Source organism: Schistocerca nitens, chromosome 2 (genome assembly GCF_023898315.1).
Source record: "Schistocerca nitens isolate TAMUIC-IGC-003100 chromosome 2, iqSchNite1.1, whole genome shotgun sequence".
NCBI classification, from domain to species: Eukaryota; Metazoa; Arthropoda; class Insecta; order Orthoptera; family Acrididae; genus Schistocerca; species Schistocerca nitens.
Window position 1 is genome coordinate 333,339,949 of NC_064615.1, and position 23,010 is coordinate 333,362,958.

Sequence of the window (23,010 nt, forward strand, 5' to 3'; positions counted from 1 at the left end):
CTACTCTCGTGGTAATGATTCCTTTCTGATTCTGGGGGGTATAAACACGCTGTTCTGGACGTTGTGCAGACCGGCTTTGGCCTATTGTTCCATCGTTGCATTTGGTTCATCGGACGTCAGCTAGCTTCAGCAAGGTTATCAGTTGTAGGCTGCCACTAGTCTGAGTTAACATCTTGTGAAGTGAATGCAACTCTTGGCTGCCTATCTCATCGCTCGCGAAAGTGTTTGTTGCCGCAACTTCTCAGAGGTCGATTCCTGGAGCATTGTATCAGTTGCTTGTTTTTTTAAAAAATGGCTCTGAGCACTATGGGACTTAAGATCTGAGGTCATCAGTGCCATAGCACTTAGAACCACTTAAACCTAACTAACCTAAGGACATCACACACATCCATGCCCGAGGCAGGATTCGAACCTGCGACTGTAGCGGTCACAAGGTTCCAGACTGAAGCGCCTAGAACCGCACGGCCACACCAGCCGGCTTGTTTTTTTGTTTTTAATTAACTTTTGCTGTTTTACAACAGGTTTCAAATTTCACGCCGTTCCTGGCGTGTAAGGCCTTCAGCTGCGATTGTGGACATTTGCCTTAAAATTCTAATTTGGTATTTGTATTTTAGCAGTAAGCCTTAAAACCTTATTTTTACTGCCATTCCTGGCGTCTGATGCCGTCCGCTGTGTTCGTGGCGACTTGCCTTTAATATTTCAATACCTGTAATTTGTAAGTTGCAGCGAGTTTTAAACAATTCTTAATGTGTTGCCATTCCTGGCGTGTAAGGCCTTCTGCCCAGATCACAGTGGCTTGCTTTTAAAACATTATCTGGTGTATCAGTATTTAATGGTGATTTGATAAATAGTAACTCACTGAAAACACTATTATTTACACTGTTGTTTATTCATTCGTTAATAACGTGTGACGTTTTTTATTTATTGTTGAGTCTGGAATTACTGGTTTAAAATAAAAAAAATAGTAACTGATTATCGCCCCATCCACAATCGTAACCGAATCCTGCTTTCCCTTGACGACCAGCAGGTTTCAATGTGGCTCCATGCTTGGCAATCCAGCTGATGGTGTCTAGCGGATGGTACTCTGTGTACCCTTTCATGCTCCAGTCCTGAATGTTGTGCTGGAAGCATAATTGTTGGTAAGACTCCTTTTGGCCTCGAATCAGTAATTTTGCTTTCCTGGTCTATCCATGAGATATACATAAAACGATGGTTTTATAAGGACACTACCCCCTGAGGATTGTTCGAGTGAATCTTTCATTGCGAGCGGTTCTAGGCGCTACAGTCTGGAGCCGCGCGACCGCTACGGTCGCAGGTTCGAATCCTGCCTCGGGCATGGATGTGTGTGATGTCCTTAGGTTAGTTAGGTTTAAGTAGTTCTAAGTTCTAGGGGACTGATGACCACAGAAGTTGAGTCCCATAGTGCTCAGAGCCATTTGAACCATTTGAATCTTTCATTGCACCGTAATGTGGTCTTTCCACTTCTCTCAATCCAGTCAAGGGTATCAAAATCTATAAAGATAATACTAAACATTAGAAATTATATGTCAATAGCTGTTTGGCAAGATAACTGAAGGGTAGAGGCCTGTCTACACGCAACGACCTGTCTGCACAGATATCTGCGGTAGTGACTGTGCAGGCAATAAATCGCTTTTAGTGTGTGTCTTCCCACGATAGAAGGGAAAAGAAGAAGAAGAAGAAGAAGAGAGAGAGAGAGAGATCTGTTGCAAACGACAACGCTCTCTCGACCTCAAAGTTATTTTATTTATTCAGAAATTTAAAGCAGAAGAAATTCTATTGTGGGCTGCTTAAGCGAAACTAGTTTCTGCAAATAAATTTACTTCATGAGTTGGGGGGCGAAATTATTCACTGATGAATATGGAAACATGTAATAATCTTTTGACGTTCACAGTTCCTCGTATAATACAGAAACATATTTGTATTAGGAGAACAATTTCTCCACAATAGCGGCTGACGGTCACTGTAAAGGAAGAATCTACAAGGATGTAGCCTTTTCAACGGCAGTTTCGAAACTAGCGTTGAGTGAAATCATACTCAATACATACAGAGCTATTTACACAGTGCTGCAGCAGTAGTTAATTACGACACATAAAGTACATATCCGTTCTCACAAGTCTCAGAGGTTTGTATTGTACTATATTTGAATAATTTAATAAGTGTTTGATACTCAGTACATTCCTAGGAATTCTAGGCGTTTACAACAAGCTTTAGTTTGTTACTGAGTCGGTATTTTCAGTTCCCTGCCAGAAGTATACCAGGAACCTGTTATAGACTTTACCTATAGAATATAAAACTCGTTTCTGAACTCTATAAAAGTATTCAAAGTCTACAAATTAATGAGAGAACTAAATGACATACTTGTAGAAAAATACACATTTGAAAAATCATATTCCATGAAGAACAGCTATGAACTTGTTAACAGTTTGAAAGATTTGACAGTACCACACCAAGCCAAGCTTCTATTCCTAGATATTGTAACCCTTTATAGCAGTATACCTGTAGATGAAACAGTTGAGATAATAAGAATGAACCTATTGAGAAACAAGACAATGAGCAAACCAGAAATCACAGAACTTGTAGATGTACTGCATTTAGTGCTCTCACATAATTACTTCCCTTTTAACAGTAAAATTTACAAGCAGGACCAAGGACTAGCAATGGGAAGCCCTCTCAGTGGCCTAATAGCTGAAATATCTGTCAACCATACAAATTCTAACACTAAATGATAACATCACAAGCAAATTAAATTCTATAAGAGATATGTAGATGACACCCTCATTCTATTTGATGGCACAGATGACAAATTCAATAGCCTACATAAAAATATTCAATTCACCCTTTAACAGGAAGAAAACAACAGTATACCTTTATTTGACATAAAAATATCAAAACAGAACCAAAAGGTAACTTTCAATGTTTACAGAAAACCTACTGGCACTGACACCACTATACCAAACTCCTGTACACATCCCTTCTCCCACAAAAAAGCTGCGTATAGATCAGTACTGTACAGAGCACACAAATTTCCACTTCAACATACAGGACTCCAACAATAATTAGAAACCATAACATAAACTGCAATAAACAATGGATATGATTCTTCCGTAATTAATACCATGTCACAACAGATAAAAAATAAACTGAACCAACAACATCAAACTACATTCACAGCTGACAGTGCCTGAGCCGTCAAATATGTAAAAATGCCATATGTTGAAATAATATCTGACAAATTAGCAAGACTATTCAAAACCACAGGTGTAAAAATCAGCTTCAGCACCAACAACAACCTAAGTAGGAAGTTTATTCACGATATAAAACCACCAGATACAAGTCTTGATCCATCTGGCATTTACAAAATTACCAGCAGTCAATGTAATCAATATTATTTCGACCAAATTGGCAGAAATTTCAGAATCCGATTCAAAGAACATTTAAACTGCTACAGGCTTGATAAGTGTAACAAATCAGCAGTAGCAACTCACATTAAAAACACAGGCCACCCTTTGAAAATCGAAGACAACCTCGAAATTTTACACAAAACAGGAAAAAGTAGAAGAATCGATATCATGTGAGAAATGGAAATTTTCGCACATAGGCTCTAATACAAAGCATGGAGATAACATTCTTAATGAAATTACCGAATTCAAAAACTCAAAATTCTACAACAGTCTTAAGCCAGTTCTAACTCAATAGATTCTAGATATAACAATGTAAATAATTGACTACAAACCGCCGGCCGCGGTGGTCTCGCGGTTCTAGGCGCGCAGTCAGGAATCGTGCGACTGCTACGGTCGCAGGTTCGAATCCTGCCTCGGGCATGGATGTGTGTGATGTCCGTAGGTTAGTTAGGTTTAAGTAGTTCTAAGTTCTAGGGGACTGATGACCACAGCAGTTGAGTCCCATAGTGCTCAGAGCCATTTGAACCATTTTGACTACAAACCACATAGCTGCTAAGGTTCAGTGACTGTGCCAGAATTATATTGGAACAAATAAGCCCTCGGTCACACATATTAAGTCAAAGCTGACCTTGTTTCGACGCCACTATGAGCTCATAGTAGCGTCGAAACAAGGTCAATTTTGACTTAATATTTTTGACCGAGGGCTTATTTGTTCCAATATGACTACAAATCTGTCATACGAAGAATATCGATACAAAACCTCGGTAATCGATACCGACTCACATACTACAGTCCGCCATCATGTGTTGTGTGCATAACGTCGGAGCAATTTGTTCAGCTGGCAATCAGTAACTAAATACAATGTGCAATAGTGTAATGTCAATCAACAGCTCCGCCATTACACCAGTGATGCAAGTGAAGGAGTAAGATGATGAAATCGTAAGTGACCAACCGTCATATAAAAGCCTATCACACTATTTTTGTAACACATAACTGATGCAAATCCACCTGCATCCTATACAGGCTGTGATACCATACAAAGTCAACCACAAGCAAGAAAACCAGCAAAAGACATCCCTGATTTCGATTTATAGCCATGCACTGCCCCCCTCCTGCCCCCAAATGCCACACCAGCCAATGCAGAGACAAAAAATGACAAAGAGTCCTAGATTAATCTAGTTTAAGACTGTTTCTTTTCAGGTAACATTTCTCTGTATGTATGTATAAATGCCTGAAGATGAACAGAACATGTTCGAAACGCGTTGTATTATGTTAGATTAAACATAAAATAAAAAAGTGACTGGTAGCAGAAATTAGAAATAAATAAGTATTCAAAGCGTATATGGAACGTTCTCTCTTCTAATGAATCAGATATAACATTATAAAGAAATGTAAGAATCTCGATGTACCTTCAGGCACATTTGTAAGACCGTAATTTCTCCAATAAAGAATTATAAGCAGCTGCCTTCTTATTTCGGTCGTACTATTCCTTGTTCTTAATTTTCCACAAACATGTGTGACGCCTACATATCTCAACTTGTGAGTATCTGTCATTTTAAAATTTCCTGTGCACGCAAAGACGAGAAACATTTTACTGAACAAACAGCACACTGAAAAATGTTTCACTTTGCGCTGATCTCCTGTCCATACACTATGATGCGTGTGAGAAGATGCGGCTGGTGCTCCCAGATTTGAGCAGTTTCATTCAAACGTGCAACTCCAAGTCTGCGCACATCTCGTATCTGCACAAATCTCCTGTCCAGACACAATGATTTGTAATGGGCAGATGTGATGTGGGCAGATATTTGGGCAGCCACATCGTTGCGTGAGGACGGGCCTTTACAAAGAAACGGGGACAGTCACAACGAATTAGTTGAAATAGTGTGTATTGGTGGACATCGTGAATCCCGAATGCGACGGTCGTAATACTTTTTCCCTGAATGCAGGCTGGTTGTATTCAGGATTTCAATACATAGTTTTATTGCCCAATCTTTTATCTACAAAGTCCTATTTTGTAACAATCTCCGTTCAATGCGACGGCCTTACGACACCTTACTTGGAAGGCATGTACGCCCGTACAGTACAAATCTACTGGTCGATGTCGGAGCCAGCGCTATGCTGCAAACATAACCTCCCCAATATCCACGCAATGCTTCCTGCAGAGTGAATCCTTCATTGGGCCAAACAGGTGGCAGTGCGAAGATGCTAGATCCGGGGTGTAGTAGTGTGGATGTGGAAGAACAGTCCAATGAAGTTTTGTGAGCTCGTCTCGGGTGCCGGGTGCGCAGACATTACATTTTCGTGGAGAGGTTCGTTTGCATTTTTGTGCCGAGGAACACGCTGAAGCCGTTTCTTCAGTTCCCTGAGGGTAGAACATTACACTGCAGGGTTGATCGTTGCAGTATGAGGGATTACATCAAACAGAATAACCCCGTCAGAGTCTCAGAAGACAGTCGCCATAACGTTTCCGGCTGAGGGTGTAGCTTTGAACTGTTTCTTCGGAGTTTATGTGGCGCCACTTTACGGGTTGCCAGTTTGTTTCCAGTCTGAAGCGATGAACCCACGTTTCATCGTCTGTGACGACGTTCGACAAGAATTGCAACCTTCAACCACGTAACGCGCAAGCAATTCCTCACAGATGGTCCTTCGTTGATCTTTATGGCCTTCTGTTAGCCGGCGACGAACACAGCAGACACACAACATTGAGTATCCCAACTGGTGGAGGAGTGTGTCAGCGCTAACAACAGAGACGTCCAGGTGCGCAACGTCGTGTTTGATTGTGGTCCATCGATCACCTAGAATGAGAGTGTCCGCACGTAGTTACATGGTAGATCACAGCTGTGTGCGGCTGGCCGGAACGCGGGAGATTCAAGAAATTTGCGCGACCTTGTTGTAATGATGACAATCGTCTCGCCCAACGACTCGCCGTCCTTTTGTTCACTGCCAGATCACCGTAGACATCCTGCAAGCACCTATGAATATCTGCGATGCTCTGGTTCTTCCCAAAAAGAATTTGAAATACAGCTCTCTGCTTGGAAAGTACTTCCGTTACAGACGCCACTTTCAACGCTACGCATAGCGGCGCCACCTATCGCAACTTAATGAAACTACAGAGGCTGAAGCGTGAATATTCCACGACGTCCCAAAACAAATTTTGTAATTGTTTAACCTAAATTTATCGACAAAAGGAATGTGTTCAAGTACTTATTGAATGCCCCTCATATACACTACTGGCCACTAAAATTGCTACACCAAGAAGAAATGCAGATGATAAACGGGTATTCATTGGACAAATATATTATACTAGAACTGACATGTGATTACATTTTCACGCAATTTGGGTGCATAGACCGTGAGAAATCAGTACCAAGAACAACCACCTCTGACCGTTATAACGGCCTTGATACGCCTGGGCATTCAGTCAAACAGAGCTTGGATGGCTGCCCATGCAGCTTCAAGACGATACCACAGTTCGTCAAGAGTAGTGACTGGCATACTGTGAAGAGCCAGTTGCTCGGCCGGGCACCATTGACCAGACGTTTTCAATTGGTGAGAGATCTGGAGAATGTGCTGGCCAGGGCAGCAGTCGAACATTTTCTGTATCCAGAAAGGCCCCGTACAGGACCTGCAACATGCAGTCGTGCATTACCGGCTGAAATGTAGGGTTTCGCAGGGATCGAATGAAGGGTAGAGCCACAGGTCGTAACACATCTGAAATGTAACGTCCATTGTTCAAAGTACCGTCAATGCCAACAAGAGGTGACCGAGACGTGTAACCAATGGCACCCCATACCATTACGCCGGGTGATACGCCAGTATCGCGATGACGAATACACGCTTCTAATGTGCGTTCATCGCGATGTCGCCAAACACGGATGCGACCATCATCATGCTGTAAACAGAACCTGGATTCATCCGAAAAAATGACGTTTTGCCATTCGTGTCCCGAGGTTCGTCGTTGAGTACACCATCTCATGCGCTTCTGTCTGTGATGCAGCGTCAAGGGTAACCGCAGCCACGGTCTCCGAGCTGATAGTCCATGCTGCTGCAAACGTCGTCGAACTGTTCGTGCAGATGGTTGTTGTCTTGCAAACGTCCTCATCTAGTGACTCAGGGATCGAGACGTGGCTGCACGATCTGTTACAGACATGCGGATAAGATGCCTGTCATCTCGACTGCTAGTGATACGAGGCCGTTGGGATCCAGCACGTCGTTCCGTATTACCCTCCTGAACCCACCGATCCCATATTCTGCTAGCAGTCATTGGATCTCGACCAACGCGAGCAGCAATGTCGCGATACGATAAACCGCAATCGCGATACGCTACAATCCGACCTTTATCAAAGTCGGAAACGTGATGGTACGCATTTCTCCTCCTTACACGAGGAACCACAACAACGTTTCACGAGGCAACGCCGGTCAACTGCTGTTTGTGCATGAGAAATCGGTCGGAAACTTTCCTCATGTCAGCACGTTTTAGCTGTCGCCACCGACGCCAACCTTGTGTGAATGCTCTGAATTTGCATATCACAGCATCTTCTTCCTGTCGGTTAAATTTCGCGTCTGTAGCACGTCACCTTCGTGGTGTAGCAATTTTAATGGCCGGTAGTGTATTTTTCTACGCGTTAAAGGTACTCAAGCGCAAGAACATCACAGGTTTGCCGAAGGCAATTTTGGGGCTTAGGTGAACGTCAACAGCGTGCCATTGTTTGTGTTGAGCGTAACGCAGAGCCAGAGTTGTGCCGCAAACACGCAAGGGCGCGGGGGCGGTCCGGCCTCGGCTCGGCCTTGGCCCAGAGCACCCCCGCGGGGGCGGCACTTGTCTCACTTTCGCTGGACACGCGTGACGGGGGCAGGCCGCGCCCGCCGCCTGTTGCGAGACACTGCCTGCGCCCGCGGCACAATAAACAGCGCCCGCCCCCCACCCCCACGCTCCCCCACACTCCCAGGCGGGGCAGAGAAAGTGCGCTTTGCTGGGCGGCAGGCTTCCGCGTCGTGGGAGGCCGTCACTGGCGCCCAGCCAAGGGGCTGCGATCGGGTCCCGGCTGGGGCGGTCTCTTTTTCTATCACTGAGGAGGGGAACCCGGCAAGTGCCATCACTTCATTTCCCAGAAACTTCACACAGTGGAAGAGGAGCTAAAATAAGCGAACACGTGTCTCCACTTATCCGTAGATACTCGACCGTTTCTGAAAAAACGATTGTCAAAATTTCGAGGTCCTTTATTGGTCTTTCGGAGCTGTCGTCGGACGAAATGGCTCAGTTGTTAACGGCGCTGCTTTTTAATTTTGCGCCCTTTGTTCGAAGCCCGATTATTCTTTTTATTTATTTTATTTTCATTCATCTACATCTGCATGGATACTCTGCAAATCTCATTTAAGTGCCTGGCAGAGGGTTCATCGAACCATCTTCACAATTGTCTATTACTCCAATCTCGTATAACTCGCGGAAAGAATGAACACCTGTATCTTCCCGTACGAGTTCTGATTTCCCTTATTTTATCGTGGTGATGCTTTCTCCCTGTGTAGGTCCGTGTCAACACAATATTTTTGCATTCGAAGGAGAAAGTTGGCGATTGGAATTTCGTGAGAAGATGGCGTCGCAACGAAAAACGCCTTTCTTTTAATGATGTCCTGCCCAAATCATTTCGTGATACTACAAAACGTGCTGCCCTTATTTGAACTTTTTCGATGTAATCCGTCAGTCCTATCTGGTTAAGAATCCCACACCGCGCAGCAGTCTTCCAAAAGAGGACGAACAAGCGTAGTGTAGGCAGTCTCCTTAGTAGATCTGTTACATTTTCCACGTGTCCTTCCAATGAAACGCAGTCTTTGGTTAGCCTTCCCCCACAACATTTTCTATGTGTTCCTTCCAATTTAAGTTGTTCGTAATTGTAATACCTAGGTGTTTAGTTGAATTTACGGACTTTAGATTAGACTGAGTTGTCGTGTAACCGAAGTTTAACGAATTTCTTTCGGCACTGATGTGGATGACCTCACTTTTTTCGTTATTTAGTGTCAACTTCCAATATTCGCACCAATGATATATCTTTTCTAAATCATTTTACAATTTGTTTTGATCATCTGGTGACTTTATTGGTATATAATCTTCAGCGTCATCTGCAAACAACCGAAGACGGCTGCTCACATTGTCTCCCAAATCGTTTATATAGATAAGGAACAGCAAAAGTCCTATAACACTACCTTGGAGAACGCCAGAAATCACTTCTGTTTTACTCGATGACTTTCCGTCAGTTACTTGGAACTGTGACCTCTCTCACAGGAAATCACAAATCCAGTCACATAACTGAGATGATATTACACAAGCACGCAATATCACTACAAGACGCTTGTACGATACGGTGTCAAAAGCCTTCCGGAAATCCAGAAATACGGAATCGATCTGAAATCCCGTGTCAATAGCACTCAGCACTTCATTGTTTTAATTTGTCTACCAACGTCTATAGAAAGTTCCTACAGGAATGTTTCTTATCAAATTATGGGATACAAGGGCGTTATATTAATTGTAAAATTACATATGGATTTCACAATAACTGTTACACATTTGTATGGTATGTTCAGGATTACAAGCTTTTTAAATTCTAGTATTCTGATGTTTCATTATTGTACCAACTCTTATATAAAATCTTATATTTTATTCATATGTTTACTCTTCATAAGATCCGATGAGTTCACTTGGATGATACCGTTCGTACAAACATTCGAAACATATATGTGCCGAACACCACAAGCATCGCGCGAACGCTGGTTTTTCACAGTGACATTTCTTCGTATGCTTCTCACTTGGGGATGAAACGTCTTCAGCACATCGGCAAAGGTTTCGGGCGTTCGAAATAATTTCGCGGCAAACCATGAATAACGCTTCACTTTTCCTAAAGCTGGCTCTTGCAGCTAATTATGAATCTAGGTAAACTACAGGAATTTCAACGACAACAATTTAAAATAATTTTCTCGTTGTAAACTCATCAGCTGACGTACAACTACTAGGCGGATAAGGACAATCATATATCAATATGCACTCAAAAACATTCTCGTAGTAATCTTCTACAATCATTGATATATAACTAAAAACAAAAATAAAAATAATGATCAGCTGTTCGAAAAAAGGGGAAGACCTTGAACAATTCAGACAACAAAGAAACGACACATCAAAAATAATCCGGAAAATCAAAAGGAACTTTAAAAGTTGTCAGCTTATTGAAATAGAGGAAAATTTCACCAAATATAATTCTAGAAATTTTTACCAAATCTTTAAACACATACTTAAAGGATATCAGGCACCAAGTATTTGTTTCAAAGATGAAAATGGCAAAATAGAATTAAATGATAAAGAAAATTGGGAAATTTTAGCAAATTTTTTTGAAAAGTTGTTAAACTGTCCAGTTCCAACAGATAAATTAGAATTTCCAGTGACACCTCAAAATCTAGAGGAAGATTTCCCGCCAACAGAGCTAGAAATTCATGAAGCCATCAAAACACTCAAAAACAATAAAGCAAGTGGTCAAGACTCCATTACAGCAGAATTGTTGAAGTGGTCAGAACCAAAAATCATAAAGGATCTACAGCTGCTTTTTGAGAACATTTGGAAAACTGAAAAGATTCCAGTTGAATGGAAAACAACATTAATCCACCCGCTACACAAAAAGGGAGACAAACAAAATGTCAGTAATTACAGAGGAGTGTCACTTCTGCCAGTGGCATACAAAATATCATCAAAAATTCTCCTCAACAGAGTGGCAGATACTTTAGACAAACAACTAGGAGAATATCAGGGTGGTTTTCGAAAGGGAAGATCCTGTGCAGAACAAATTTTTAACTTAAAGTCAATAATTCTCCATAGAATGTTAATCAGCAAACCAATACTAGTGTCATTTATAGATTTCAAGAAAGCATTTGATTGTATAGACGGAGAAACGATAGATAAGGTCATTAGAGAATTTGGTGTTAAATCAAAACTAGCAAAGATAATTCGTGAAACACTAACAGGTACAGTATCTAAGTCAAATTTATGGGAGAAGTATCTCAGCCTTTTGAAATAAAAACTGGTGCTAGACAAGGTGATGGTTTATCACCTGTACTGTTTAACTGTGTTCTAGAAAAAATTGTTAGGATCTGGAATTCGGAGCTAAAAAATCACAAAATTGAACCAATAACTCTGGGAAGGAAAACAAATGGAATTAAGGTAAACTGCTTGGCTTTTGCAGATGATTTCGCAATACTTTCAGAAAACGTGACAGAAGCAGTTACTCAAATAAACATTCTGGAAAAATTAGCAAACAGAACTGGTCTCAAAATTTCAGCTAAAAAAACAAAATTCATGACAAATATAAAAAATGCACCAAAATACATAGATACACAAATAGGTAAAATAGAGCGAGTAAATAAATTTTAATATCTTGGAGAAACTATACAACAGAATGCACTAGAAAAATCTGCAATAGATGTAAGAAGTAACAAAATGGAAAGAGCATATGGTTTGACCAAAAATATTTACAACAAGAAATGTCTATCTAGAAAAACAAAATTAAAACACTACACCACAGTGGTGGAAAGAAGGATTATTAGAAAAATAATGTGTGCAATGAAAACTTCAGATGGTTGGAGATCTACAAAAATATAGAGAAAATATCTGAAGTAATGGTCAAACGAAGATTAACCTTTTTTGGACGTCTCTAACGAATGGATGGAAATAGAATAACAAAACAAATACTCCTATATTTATGGAAGAAGAAATCGACAATAGCATGGATTACAGAAGTAAGAAAAGATCTTGAAAGAAACAACATCAAAGAATCAGAAATAGCAGAAAGAAACCTTTTAAAAACAAAATACTAAATTTGGAAGGCTTTCAAAGCAGAAGAAGTAAAAAATCGGGAACAACATGGACAGAAGAAAGGAAGAGACTTCATGGGGAGAAAATGAGGAAATACTGGAAAAATAGGAAACAACAACAAAGGAAGAAGAGGAACTGAAGTTGTTAACGTGATCCTAGTTCGTCAATACGACTGTAAAAAAAAAAATTAAAAACAAAAAAAATTAAAAAAAAAAACAGGTTTAGAAAACGTGACGCAATATTAATACGTCACGACACTAACCACTGTGCCACCGTTTCGTCTGGGGATTTTGCGTGCGAAAAGGCTCGTAAAGGACCTGGAAAATACCTCGAGAACTTTTACCGTCGCTTTTTAGGAAACGGCCGAGTATCTACAGATAAGCCCAAACACGTGTTCGCTTAATGTAGGTTAATTCTTACAAAGAAGAAAACAGTAACCAGCCACTATTAATACTGCTATTTATTTAGGTAAATATCGCCGTTACCGGTTTAGAACTGGCAAGTTCATCATCAGACGGCTGTTCAGATGATTTTCAAGATACACTTTATTTACGCTGTAGTTCATCGTTTGGAGGTTAGTTATTTTCACATAGGGCGCTTCTAACACTGTTTTTCTGCAGTAGGGCAACAACACACCAAAAATACTTCTCCACCGTGGAATAATAAAAATTGAAAGCGGACGATAATGTAAAGTGTATCTTGAAAATCATGTGAACAGCCGTCTGATGATGAACTTGCCAGTTCTAAACCGGTAACGGCGCTATTTACCTAAATAAATAGCAGTATTAATAGTGGCTGGTTGCTGTTTTCTTCTTTGTAAGAATTTACCGAAATTAATTATACTCAGCCACGGTCTCACCATGTCTGTTTTAGACCAAATAGCACGTGTTCGCTTACTTTGACCCCTATTCCACTGAGCAAGGTTCCTGAGAAATCGATTTATGGCACTTGCTGTGTACTCCTCGTCAGTCACATCTATTGGCTACCTGTTTTACCGGCTCATCACTACACTAGTTGAAGGAGATGAACAACATCGATAGATGGATTGAAGACCAACTGTTCGCGTTTTTGGAAGAGGAAAAGAAACAAGAAATGCTATTTGTCTGTTAAGAAACATACAGGAAAGATATGCTGTGAAAGGTAGAGAAATTTATGCTGTTCTTATTGATTTGATAAAAGTTCAGTGTAAACGGCTGATGGTTAATTTGCAGAGGAAAGGAGCAGATTTTAATGATAGGCGATTGCTACAGAGTATATGTTTACAACGTAGAGTAAGAACTGGAGATGAAATGGCGGAAGAAAGCAGCATTGGCAGGTATGTTAGACAAGGTTGTTGCATTTATCCTTTGTTGTTCAACGTGTACTTAGAGAAGATTATTGCGAAGGGCTTAGATGGAAACAGACGTGCATGTATTGATGGTATGAGATACTCCTCTCATTTTCCGAGTGTTCTTAGGTGGTGCAGTCTCCTTAAATCTCCTTTCGCCAAAACTCGCTACATCAGAAAACGTATGTTTTGTAACATACAAATTTTTTTTGTATCTGCCACTACCAATATAGTTATTATGGTCATTAGTATTGTTATCATTTTAATACTAAATGTCTTATTAAAATTGTTGTTTTGCAGGCAACTATGATGTAAAAAAAGGTACTGTATATGTGAAACCCAGATCCGAAGTAAGTGGAGCGTGATGAGCCTAATCAGATCAGGTTAAATAAATAAACAGAATGTATAAGATTTGCAGATTACATGGTATTAGTGGTAAAGAGTGAATGAGCTGTAAATAAAACGCGAAAAGATCTGAATGAAGTTTAAAACAGAGAGTATGGTCAGCGGCACAGAAGAGAGACTGGCAAATATCAAGATGACATAACTTATTACTAGCCAAGTAAGACCATTTAATTACGTTGGAAGTACCATTACTGAAGACTGAGATGTCATCAACAAGTGAAAACTTGCATTGTTATAGCGAAGGAGGTACTGACTATAAAGAGCAGACTGCTTTGTGGCAAACTAGATAAAGAACTAGGACTGGCAAGTGTTTTGTTTAGAGTGGGGTACACTGTGGGCAGAAACATGGACACTGACACGAGAGGAGGAGAACCGAAATGGTGAAGATGAGCTGCATGGAAAGAGTGAGTGACAAAAAGGTTTTCGAAAGTGTTGGTGAGAGGAAAAGACTGCTGCAGGAGTAAGAGAACGGTAGAAGGACGGGATAGGACGTTCGTTCAGACGAGAGTGCTTGCTAACAGACGCTTTGGAAGGACTAGTTTGTGGGAGGAGGTTGAGAGGGAGGAGAATAATAATAATGAGCGTATGGCATTGGTGGCCGACAGACCCCTCGCCGGACGGTTCGGCCGCCGCTCCACAAGGTCTTTAACGCCACTACGGCGACTTGCGAGTGAATGAGGATGAAATGATGATGAAAGACACACAACACCCAGTCATCTCGAGGCAGAGAAAATCCCTGACCCCGCCGGGAATCGAACCCGGGACCCCGTGCGCGGGAAGCGAGAACGCTACCGCAAGACCACGAGCCGCGGAGAGGGAGGAGAAGATAAAAGAAGATGGACGGCATTAAGGGTAGCGGAATTACGCGAACCTAAAGAGGGCGACAAAAGATGGGAGAGTATGGAGAATTACAATGTGAAAACCTGCCTTTTGGCTGAACACTACTGATGATGATGATGATGATGATGATGATGACTCTACCCGCTAGTTTCAAGCTGTTCGCAACGAACTCCTGTCTCCTGCCTAAAGCTTAATATCAGAGTCGTAGTTATACCCAACGCCATTATTTGTTCCGTGTACACCAATCTGAGTCTTTCCCCATAATTCTGCCATATCCGTTTCCTTCTCTAGTCTCATTTAGTAATTTACCGTCGTAGACTGCGATGCTGTGTCGACTTGTAGTGTCTGCAAGCAGTCGCCACAACGCTCCACTCCTGTTTTGCGCGTCTCTTTAAAATCTGTCTCCAACAAATTGCACGTGAAACGTCTGAAATTCACGTCTGGTACAGACCCTTACATTTTTCCTAATACGCCCCTCTTTCGATTCCATACTTTCATCGTACATTGTAAGACACGTGAAACTAAACGTTACAGATTTCATATAGCAACCGCTCAATGAGATCTGGCAGATGTAGTGTTTTGCGCTCTGGAAGTGTCTACACAGTGGTAGCCGACAAAGGCAGGCTCCTATTGGTATAATGCTGGTGGGAGGAGTCCAGCCCACTAAATGTCAAATACCAACTGCAGTACTTATACTACCATGTAAGATACTCTCTACTGACTAAAGGCGTGTCCTACGGTCCTGACCCTTTGCTTAGTTACTGTTTCCCATCCTATTTTGGGAAGAAAAACGGTTGAATTACTTACTAAACGACCCTCGTAAGTTGTCTCAGCAATGGCTTTCTTACTTTCTTCCAGAATAGTTATCCTCTTGCACATTTAGCTCTTAATTTTGTTGATTGTTTCTTCTGTATACAAGCAAGCAACAGCGATGGTAAGCTGCAGCAAGAGAGAAAGGAACGACGGTGTTTAGTGTCTTGTTGAGAACTACTTTATCACGAACGGATTTCCAACACGGATTATGGAAGGAATCGGCTCCATAACCCGTGTTGGAAATCTGGCTAAAGCCGTTTCTGAGGTATTCTTAAAAGAGCCTTAACCGATGCAGCGAAACCGAAATAAATGAAATTAAGTTAACAGGACTGCGATATAAAACCTACTTTCCCCCAATGCGAGGCTAGTATGCTACTGTAACAAATACTGCAGCTGTATGCGACTATCTGAAGTCCTGCTTTACACACTTCGTTGCAAGAACTATCCTACCTTCATTTCGTGAACGTATGCAGGTTTTGCAGATTGTACCTTGTCCCTTTTGCCGAGCGACGAGTATGAACTTTTCGAGAGACTAGATCGGTACCCGAAAAAGTGGGGTTCAAATTTTCATCCAACCACTCTAATTTAAACTTCCCTTTATCAAGAAACTGACGTGAATGCAGCCAGATAACAGCCTCGATGACAGCCTCGATAACAGCCTATAATACTTCGACTTCATGACTTGGAAATTGATACCGTGTCCGCCAGCGGAAATATCAGCTATTGTCGAGACTGTTGCCCCTCTGTATTGTCGTATGTTATTTGAACATTCGATGTATCGGGAGAAGCTCCACTTCCACATACTCTTTCCATAGTTTCGCTGAATGACTTCTAGATAATTTTGGTTTGGTTCTTTAATAAAATCACAGCAAAATCCTTGTCCAATCTAAACTAATCTTCAATTTCTAATGATTCAAACATCAACGATAAACATTTTATTTCTCATTTCATTTATTGACGTTTAAGTTCGACCACACGTAATGAACTGCACAGATGTCATACACTTTTTGCAGATATCTACTGTACTTCTTCGTTTCTTATACGCACGAAGTGCGGTGCTTTGATGTTAGATGATTTCTGCAGCAACAGAGCATCTGAGGATAACTGTGCTCCACAAGTTCGTGTAAGAGGTCACCTATAATTTCATCGCCAGACTGTTACAGAAAAGATGGTCCGCCCTCACGAGCAACCTGTTAACATGATCTTGAGAACGACTGTAGTTAAATATTAGTTAGTTAGTGTGGCAGGTTACCAGAGACTGAGTATAAAAGGGGTTTCATGGACTAAGGAATCGTCTGAATGAGTATTGCAGACTTCTTATGTTTTCGTCTTGTTCTCTGCCGTCATTCTCGTTGCCATTCTTCTACCATCCCTACAAATAGTACACATCTCTAATCGGTAAGTGGGATTTCTGTCAAAGTGTTGCACTTTACCGTAGAAGCGTCTTAGGCTAAGTAGTCAGTGACTTCGATAACGGTCACCCTACTATTTGGTTTCAAACAAAGACTTCTTCTGCACTTCAGTGATTCTGAATACAAAATGGTTTTATCTCTCGCTGGCGCAAAACTCTTTGAAAAGCATAAGGAAAGGCATTGCTCGCCTGTTTTACGTCTGCGGTTACATCAATCAGGGTCAATACTCCTAGCGATGATACACTCCTGGAAATGGAAAAAAGAACACATTGACACCGGTGTGTCAGACCCACCATACTTGCTCCGGACACTGCGAGAGGGCTGTACAAGCAATGATCACACGCACGGCACAGCGGACACACCAGGACCCGCGGTGTTGGCCGTCGAATGGCGCTAGCTGCGCAGCATTTGTGCACCGCCGCCGTCAGTGTCAGCCAGTTTGCCGTGGCATACGGAGCTCCATCGCAGTCTTTAACACTGGTAGCATGCCGCGACAGCGTGGACGTGAACCGTATGTGCAGTTGACGGACTTTGAGCGAGGGCGTATAGTGGGCATGCGGGAGGCCGGGTGGACGTACCGCCGAATTGCTCAACACGTGGGGCGTGAGATCTCCACAGTACATCGATGTTGTCGCCAGTGGTCGGCGGAAGGTGCACGTGCCCGTCGACCTGGGACCGGACCGCAGCGACACACGGATGCACGCCAAGACCGTAGGATCCTACGCAGTGCCGTAGGGGACCGCACCGCCACTTCCCAGCAAATTAGGGACACTGTTGCTCCTGGGGTATCGGCGAGGACCATTCGCAACCGTCTCCATGAAGCTGGGCTACGGTCCCGCACACCGTTAGGCCGTCTTCCGCTCACGCCCCAACATCGTGTAGCCCGCCTCCAGTGGTGTCGCGACAGGCGTGAATGGAGGGACGAATGGAGACGTGTCGTCTTCAGCGATGAGAGTCGCTTCTGCCTTGGTGCCAATGATGGTCGTATGCGTGTTTGGCACCGTGCAGGTGAGCGCCACAATCATGATTGCATACGACCGAGGCACATAGGGCCAACACCCGGCATCATGGTGTGGGGAGCGATCTCCTACACTGGCCGTACACCACTGGTGATCGTCGAGGGGACACTGAATAGTGCACGGTACATCCAAACCGTCATCGAACCCATCGTTCTACCATTCCTAGACCGGCAAGGGAACTTGCTGTTCCAACAGGACAATGCACGTCCGCATGTATCCCGTGCCACCCAACGTGCTCTAGAAGGTGTAAGTCAACTACCCTGGCCAGCAAGATCTCCGGATCTGTCCCCCATTGAGCATGTTTGGGACTGGATGAAGCGTCGTCTCACGCGGTCTGCACGTCCAGCACGAACGCTGGTCCAACTGAGGCGCCAGGTGGAAATGGCATGGCAAGCCGTTCCACAGGACTACATCCAGCATCTCTACGATCGTCTCCATGGGAGAATAGCAGCCTGCATTGCTGCGAAAGGTGGATATACACTGTACTAGTGCCGACATTGTGCATGCTCTGTTGCCTGTGTCTATGTGCCTGTGGTTCTGTCAGTGTGATCATGTGATGTATCTGACCCATAGGAATGTGTCAATAAAGTTTCCCCTTCCTGGGACAATGAATTCACGGTGTTCTTATTTCAATTTCCAGGAGTGTATATGTATGGTTCGTAGGATGCGACTGAGTCCTTCAGTCCGTTGGAAGCGTGAGTAGACCGATTTTCTGCGAACGTGGGATAAAGGAGGAGCTATTAACGCAGTCAGTGGTGTAGGAACCACGAAAAAAAGTCTACTAGTTTTGTTTGTAAAACTGGTTACGTGAGTAAAATATTCAGCTCATCTGGAACATCTTTAAGGGGTATGGAAAGTCAGAAGTCTTCGGTGTTGTGATTATTTTGATGCGGCGCGCCACGAACCCTCTCTTGTGCCATCCCCTCCGTTAGTAGCGCTTGTGCACCTTGTCCGTAGCAATGTGCAATGTGCAACAACAAGTTTACTGTTACCAGTCAGCGTTTTATTTATTTCCACGACGCGTTTCAAAGGTTTAAACCTCCAACCTTTGAAACGCGTCGTGGAAATAAATAAAACGGTGACTGGTAACAGTAAACTTGTTGTTTCATATAATGTCAATAACAGTCACTGTAAAGCCTAACCTAAAATGTTCGCATTTAAAGTTAATGTGCATAGCCTTAACAATCACCATGGAAACCTGTAAGTATATCAGTACGCTTTATCCGTTGGAGGAGGAGTCCTAGTCATCAAGAAGCGCCTTGTTTAGCATTTCACGTTCAAATTTTGACTTAAATTATTTGATACAGTTTGATGTCTTTTCGTGCAGAGGTACCGCCAGAGAAGGTGACTTACAGACTCATGGCCTCTAAACAGTATTGCATTAGTTAGTGTAGCGGGTACTACTCTTACAGTGCTTTGCATTAATATTTACTGACTCAAAGATATTGGGCATCTTTGGTCGGAATTTAAAGGTACTGTCCACCACATGCTAAAGAAATGTGTGCCGAGTAAAAATATAGGGGAGGGAAAGGGTCCACCTTGGTTCAACAATCATACTAGGAAGTTTCTGAGAAAGCAGAGAATTTTGCAGAGTCGTAAAATCAATGAACGCTACAAATAATCCAATACCTTCTCTTGATGACAGTACGGGTAATGTAACGGATGATGAATAAACAGAAGGCCGAAATTCTAAACCTAGCTTTCAAAAACTCGTTTACGGTATAGGACTGCGGGGCCTTTCCGCCTTTCAATTATCGAACAAACGCAAGGCTGGCTGACATAGTGGTTAGTGTATCTGGGATTGTCAAATAGTTAAGATCCTTAGACGCCAGGAAGGCATCTGGCACAGAGGGTATCCCCATGAGATTATATGTTGACTTTGCTACAAATATAGCATCTTTCGTATCCATCATCTATCAGAAATCATTGTAACAGCGGAAAGTTCCACGGAACTGGAAGAAGGCCCAGGTCATAGCAATCTATAAAAAGGCTAGAAAATCCGATGCATAATTACCGGCCAATTTCACTGTCATCGATTTGTTGTGTTCAGACATAATGACCTTTCTAGACTGTGAGGAGCTCGTCTGCAGAAACCAGCACGGTTTTGGGAACCAGCGGTCATGCGAGGCACAGCTGGCCCTCTTTGTACGTGATATACAACAGCCTCAAGATACCGGCTCCCAGGCCATATTCCTAGACTTTCGAAAGACGTTCGACTCAGTTCCGCACTGTCGCTTGGTCCAAAAAGTGCGCGCTTACGGTCTATCCGATGACATACGCGGTTGTATAGAAAGGTTTCTAATAGACAGTCATCCTGAATTGGGAGACTTCAACAGGTTCGCTGCTTCTTACGATTTGCATAAACAATCTAGTTGATGGTATTGACAGCGGCATTCGAGTGTTTTCTGATGATGCTGTAGTCTAGAGGAATGTAGTATCACACGAAAGTTGTGAACAAATCAATGAGGATTTGAAGAGAATAAATGCGTGGTGTAATGACTGGCGGTTATCTCTCAATATTAGTAAGTGCGTATAACAAAGCGAAAATCCCTGTTAATGTACGACTACAAAATAAATGCCCAGTGTTTGGAATCGGTAACATGCGTTAAGTATCTGGGTGTGACTATTCGAAATGATCTCAAATGGAACGATCAGATTACACAAGTAACGGTTAAGGCGAACTCTACATTGCGGTTTATTGGTAGAATCCTGAAGCGATGCAGTCCTTCAACAAAGGAAATTGCTTAAAGTACTTTAGTTCGCCTAGTCTTAGAGTATCGTTCGTCTGTATGGGACCCTTACCAGTCGGGTCTGATTCAAGAGATTGAGAAGGTCCAAAGTAGAGCGGCAAGATTCGTGACTGGTACATTCAGCCATCGCGAGAGCGTTACAAATCTCATATAAAGTTTGAAGTGGGACACGCTTGCAGATAGACGACACGCTAAACGGAAGGGGCTGCTCACTAAATTCCAAAATCCGATCTTCCCCGAGGATGTAGAGCATAGACACACCTAAAAAAGAAGTTTTGTATCAATCCGGTTCCCAGAACTCCTGAAGATAGACGTTGACTGTGTATATTGTACCACAGACACAGTCCCTTCGACTGTTCAGAGATGTCACTAAACCCACCCAAAGATGTAAAAAAGCATGTATGAGCAGCGCCTATTAGACGGAAGGGGCCCCACAACCGATCAGTTCCAATCATTACACCAGAAAGTGGTACACGGCTCGTGTTGGCTGTAGTTCAACCATGCCTAGACGATCAATACTGCAATTAGATCATGTCCGCATTGTTACTTGGTGCCAGGAAGGGCTCTCAACAAGGGAAGTGTCCAGGCGTCTCGGAGTGAACCAAAGCGATGTTGTTCGGACATGGAGAAGATACAAAGAGACAAGAATTGTCGACGAGATGCCTCACTCAGGCTGCCCAAGGGCTACTACTGCAGTGGATGACCGCTACTTACGGATTATGGCTCGGAGAAACCCTGACAGCAACGCCACCATGTTGAATAATGCTTTTCGTGCAGCCACAGACGTCGTGTCAGGATTCAAACTGTACGCAATAGGCTGCATGATGCACAACTTCACTCCCGACGTTCATGGTGAGGTCCATCTTGGCAACTACGACACAAGGCAGCGCGATACAGATGGGCCCAACAACATGCCGAATGGACAGCCTCAGGATTGGCATCTCGTTCTCCTCATTGATGAGTGTCGCATATGCATTCAACCAGATACTAACCGGAGGCGTGTTTGGAGGCAACCCCGTTAGGCTCAACGCCTTAGACATACTGTCCAGCGAGTGCAGCAAGGTGGAGGTACCCTCCTGTTTTGGGTTTTGGGATGGCATTATGCGGGACCGACGTACGCCGCTGCTGGTCATGGAAGGCGCCGTACGGCTGTACGATACGTGAATGCCATCCTCCTACGGAAAGGGCAACCATATAGGCAGCTTACTGGCGAGGCATTCGTCTTCCTGGACTACAATTCGCGCCGCCATCTTGTACATCTTGTGAATGTATCCTTCATGATAACGACCCTATCGAACATGCGCGGGATAAATCGAAAAGGGCTGTTTATGATCGACGTGACCCACCAACCACTCTGTGGGATCTCCATCGAATCGCCGTTGAGGTGTGGGACAATCTGGACCAATAGTGCCTTGATGAAGTTGTGGATAGTATGCCACGACGAATACAGGCATGCATCAGTGCAAGAGAACGTGCTACTGGGTGTTAGAGGTGCCGGTGTGTGTAGCAATCTGGACCACCCCCTCTGAAGGTCTAGCTATATGGTAGTACAACATGCGATGTGTGGTTTTCATGACCAGTAAAAAAGACGGAAATGATGTTTATGTTGATCTCTATTTAAATTTCGTATACAGTTTCCGGATCTCTCGAAACCGAGATAATGCAAAACTTTTTTTTGATGTGTGTATTATTACCACCAACTTTCAAATCGCGCAGTAATCACCATTCAAAGGTAAGGTGCCTAGCGGAGTATATATGTAGATGTAAGGTTTTAATTAATCTTCGAAAAACAGAGTAATGTAGTCAGAGTTTTGTTTCGTTTGCAAGTACATATTTGCAGTCCTGGTACAGACTGAAATTCCCACGGCCCAGCATAATAGCACACTAATTCGTTTCCTGCAGTAGCAGGCTAATTAATTTTCTGCATTTGAAAGATATTGACACTGCAACAGTCCGAGATGGTGGTTAATGTACGGCAATAATGCACCACCATACCACACAGTAGGTATGTGGTGCAGACGCGTTCATTGCTGTCAAGATGTCGAAAACTGATCAGTGACTGTTTTTAATTTTTTTTCTGTTTTTCAAATATTGGACACTACAATTCCGCCGACTCTGGATTCTGCAACTGCTCACACCCGTACAAAGAGCCTTCCTAAAAGATGGAAAAG